This window comes from Arachis ipaensis, chromosome B1 (assembly GCF_059453495.1).
Source record: "Arachis ipaensis isolate K30076 ecotype BB chromosome B1, ASM5945349v1, whole genome shotgun sequence".
NCBI classification, from domain to species: Eukaryota; Viridiplantae; Streptophyta; class Magnoliopsida; order Fabales; family Fabaceae; genus Arachis; species Arachis ipaensis.
The window spans coordinates 140,771,054-140,776,208 of record NC_142436.1 but is presented as its reverse complement, the minus strand read 5'-3'; the positions used below and the strand labels follow the sequence as shown (position 1 = coordinate 140,776,208).

The 5,155-nt window shown below is 38.7% G+C and overlaps 1 pseudogene; it reads right to left on the bottom strand.

Annotated features, from left to right (window-relative positions):
* Window positions 1-850: 850 nt before the first annotated feature.
* On the bottom strand, window positions 851-3,127 carry LOC107612900 (uncharacterized; annotated as a pseudogene).
* Window positions 3,128-5,155: the final 2,028 nt, after the last annotated feature.

Below are 5,155 nucleotides of genomic sequence, written 5' to 3'. Positions count from 1 at the left end.
GGAATCAGGTAATGTATTTTTTTCAGAGCTCATGACAATCACAGAGAAGACAAATAGGATGATATTCTAAGAATGAGAAAGTTCACGGTAAAATAATTACTTTCGCTCAAATTAGAGGCACCCTAAATCTTACCAAAAGGAGATGCAAGATTTAACGAAAAAATAAAAAATAAAACTTTGACAGACGCGATGTTAAAAATAGAAAAATTAAGTCAGCCATATAGAAGACAGTTAAAATAAAATGATCTGGTCAAACATGAAAAGCGGAATGCAGTATTTTTGTGGCTACACAAAATAAACTCAGACGGATTGACGATTGTATTTATGAACAAATAAGGTGAAATTCAGTACACGGACCATGCTGGGTAGGCAACAGATTGGATAAGAACCAAGGACCTTCTGATCCTTCAAGAAATCCCGCTAAAACAGAATGCACCTTATTCGAAATGGTAGTTTGCCCTTATTATCATTTAAAACAATAAAAAATAAGTGGACTCTGTTCAGATCCCCTAACATGTCTGTTGCACAATGGATTGCAGTGTGAGAATAGATCTATAATTTCTATTAAAGCAACACTCTGTTTGTGCAGATAATAAAGCATATAAAATATCTCTTGAGGACATGAATAACTTTCTCTAACCTTTAACTATGGATACCATCCATAAAAATTACCAGGGAAGAAAATATTGATTACACAGTCACACTTTACAAACGCCACAAAATCTAATATAATGTTGGAAAATTGGATACTTACATGAAATAATGGATCGCCATCACAGCAAAACTACCAATAAAATGGCTTCAACATGATGAACATCGGGAATCAAAATGCCAATTTGAATTTATTGTGTCAATCTGATAAGGAGGCCTTCGATATGCTTTTTTGCCTCTTCAATAGCCCATCCATTAACTTGAAATACGCGGATTTATGCAAACTAACTCCTTTCTGCTCTGATTCTTGAAATAGTTTCATTGCCTCTTTGTATTTCCCTTGAGTACAAAAATTAGTTATCTGTTCTGAGTAATCCATGTCGCCTGAACTAAGTATTTGTGAAGTGTCTTCACTTATCATATTTGGACTTGTCTCTAGGAGTTTTGACATGAATTTCTTTGCTTCCTCAGTTCTCCCAGCATGAGTAAGTGCACTAATGATGGCAGTATAAGTATATCGGTCCGGCCCCAATTTTTTCTTCTCCATCTCAGTCATGAGGTCAAATGCTTCATCAAGTTTCCCTTCTTTTCAAAGGACGGAAATCAACGTGTTGTACGTAACTACATCAACGGGCTTACCTTTAATGATCCATGTATTAAATAAATTAAAGGCCTTCTCGAACATACCATGTTTGCAAAGCCCTCAAAGAAGAATGTTACATGTAATAACATCAGGCTTGAATGAGTTCTCAACCATTCTGTTATAGAACAAGAATGCTTTCTCCAATGCTCCCTCCCAACAGAAACCATGAATAATTATGTTACACATAGCTTCATCGGGTGCCAAACCTTTATCTAAAAGCTCATTCAATTTATCTACAGCCTGATCAGTTTTTAAAGAATGGCACAACCTCCTAATTATAGTATTATAAGTAACAACACTAGGAATGATCCCCTTCTCCTTCATCTCATCCCAAAGCTTCATAGCTTTGTTTGTTTGATCATTTTTAAAGTATCCCATGATTAGAGTTCCGTAGGTTACCTCATCGATAATATAACCACGCTTTGTGGTCTTCACAGTCAACTCGTATGCCTCTTTGAGCAGCTTCTCCACGCACAATTTGTGCACTATAGTGTTCAGAGTAAAAGTATCCATCTTTAAACCTTTCCTCCCCATCTCATCCATCATCTTAAAAGCTTCTCCCAGATTTTCTGCTTTACAATAACCATTGATCATAGTATTATAAGTAAAACAGTCTGGTGAAAACCCACTCTCTACTATCTTTGCCACAATACAGTCGGCTTCTTCGATCTTACCTTCCTTATAGTACCACTTTACCATTATATTGTGAGTCACCGCGTTTGGCTTGACTCCCTTTCCCTTCATTTCCTCAACCAACTTGAATGCCTCCACACTCCCCCACCACTGAAAACACCCGTCAATCAGAGTATTGTAGGTAACCTCATCTGGCATCACCCTCAGACTCTCCAAATCATCCTTAAGGCTAATCGCCTCCTTGACCTTCCCTCGTCGCACAAACCCCTCATGATTGTATTATGAGTCCAAATATCCGGTACCATGTCGTTTGCTCTTATCAACTCGACAACCTCGGCAGCCTCCTTCAACTACCTCAACTTACAATAGCCATGAACCAAGATATTATAGGTGTTCCTATTTGGGAAAATCCTGCTACCTTTCATCTCTAGCAAAACCTCCCTAACCTTACTCAATTGGCCCTTATGCATCAAGAATAGTATTGTAAGTGATATTATCAGGAGAACAAGTAAAACCAATCATTTGGTTCATGAAGCTAAGAGCATTATTAAAATTATTATCAAGACAAGAACTATGGATCAAGATGTTGAAGGTGGTGGTGTTTGGGGTTATACCGAGCTTAAGGGAATCGTTAAAGACTTGTTTGGAGAGGTGAATGGAGTAGGGGGAATGAGGGTGGCGGCGGACGAGGGAGGAGAGGAGGGAGTGGCAGGTGAGGAGGTTGGGTTTAATGCGGAGGCGCTTCATCTTGTTGAAGAGCTGGAAGGCGAGGTCGGGGTGGTCGGAGAGGGCGTAGGCAGAGAGGGAGGTGTCGAGGAGTGGCTGCGGGAGATGGGGGCGGCGGAGAAGGAGATGGAGGAGGGAGTGACGGGGGTGGTCGGAGGAGATGAAGTTGAGGAGGAGGGAGCGGGCGGTGGACGAGGAGGCAGGGAAGGAAGGTGAGGAGGGGCTCAGGCGGGAAGAGAGAGAAGGGTGGGGAGAGTGGCAGAAGATGTGGAAGAAGGAGAAGAGGGTGGCAGAGTGGGTGCGGTGGAGTTGGGTGGAGGAGAGGACGGCAAGCACCGTGGGGAGGGTAAGATTTTGGATTAAAAGTTTGTGCGCGGATTGCGAGTTAGGGTGGCTGGTGAGGATGGTGGTCACCATTTTCAGCAGCTGAACTTCCGATGAGGCTGCGGCGGCTGCGTCGGTGGTGGTGGTCATTTTTATCGTATTAGGGTTTAGGGTGGTAATCAGCTAAACGGGGAAGGAAAAAAACACAAATGATGTCTGGTTCTAATGAGCAAGCAATAAGCGGGAAAAAAAATCATGAGAACTAACCCGACAGATGTTGATGGAGTTGTCCACAGTATTGCATAAAAGCCATGCAGATTCATTGTAGGCAACCCAAACCTGTTATCCTACAAATAAATGAAATAATTAGGATACTCGAATAAAAAATACACTTTAACATGCTTATTCCCTAATTAAGTAATGAAGGGGGTATTTTTGAGTTTTTTTTCCCTTAGACATTTTGTCTTTAATCATCTTAAGATCACTTAATGGCATGAATCCATACAGATCATTTTCAAAACTTCTGACACTAACAATGCTATAGTTCCTGACATGGTTAAAACTTAGGAAGTCTATTAGCCAGAGATCCAATATTAAATTGTGAAGGCAAATTTATTTTATTTTTTTATTTTTAGAAGCTTCACATTTTAATTTGGAGAGGAGGAAAAGGGGGAGGGGGATATAATCTTCTTATTGTATTGAGAATCAGTGAGAAAATCTCGAATAAGACACCCATTTTCCTCCTAAATCTAATTCCACTCTCACATTTCTCTCCAAAACTCTGAACTATCTTCCAATAAACAGTTCAGGGTATTAATACATTTGAACAAATCTCTCTCTTTTCTGTTCTGTTACAAATTCATACACAATCTGCCGATTAGAGTGCCACCATTAGTCCACAAAGAAGGAAGTTGGCCCTAATTTAGACATCTGGTAAATCCAGTCGTACTGGTGCAACCACAATATCGATGTAGGAATCAAGTAGTGTATTTTTTTCAGAGCTCATGACAATCACAGAGAAGACAAATAGGATGATATTCTAAGAATGAGAAATTTCATGGTAAAATAATTACTTTCGGTCAAATTAGAGGCACCTTAAATCTTACCACAAGGAGAAGCAAGATTTAACGAAAAAACAAAAAGTAAAACTTTGACAGACGCGATGTTAAAAATAGAAAAATTAAGTCAGCCATATATAAGACAGCTAAAATAAAATGATCCAGTCAAACATGAAAAGCGGAATGCAGTATTTTTATGGCTACACAAAATAAAATCAGACGGACTAACGATTGTATTTATGAAAAAACAAGGTGAATTTCAATACACGGACCATGCTGGGTAGGCAACAGATTGGATAAGAACCAAGGACCTTCTAATCCTTCAAGAAATCTCGCTAAAACAGAATGCACCTTATTCCAAATGGTTGTTTGCTCTTATTATCATTTAAAACAATAAAAAACAACTGGACTCTGTTCAGATCCCCTAACATGTCTGTTGCACAAAGGATTGCAGTGTGAGAATAGATCTATAATTTCTATTAAAGCAACACTCTATTTGTGCAGATAATAAAGCATATAAAACATCTCTTGAGGACATGAATAACTTTCTCTAACCTTTAACTATGGATACCATCCATAATAATTAACAGGGAAGAAAATATTGATTACACAGTCACAGTTTACAAACGCCACAAAATCTAATATAATGTTGGAAAAATGGATACTTACATGAAATAATGGATCGTCATCACAGCAAAACCACCAATAAAATGGGTTCAACATGATGAACATCAGGAATCTAAATGCTAGTTTGAATTTATTGTGTCAATCTATGCCAGGGCATCTTGGCTAGTTTTACTAGCCATTTTTTGTATGCTTTAGGTTGGTCTCATGCATTTTCTTAGGAAATAAGCCAGTATTTGGTTTAAAATGCATTCACTCCATGATTCAAGCAAACATTGTGAATTTTGAATGATTTCATGAGAATTATGGATGAATTGAATGATAAAATGGATGATGCATGATCCCATGATTAAGAGCAAGACTTTGATGCACTTTGTTTGATTAATTTCAGGTAACAAGAAGCAGAGAAGAGCCACGTTAGTGGCTACGTTAGTGCCACTAATGTGGCCATTAACGTTGAAGAAAAGAGAAGCCCCAATGTTAATGAGAACGTTAA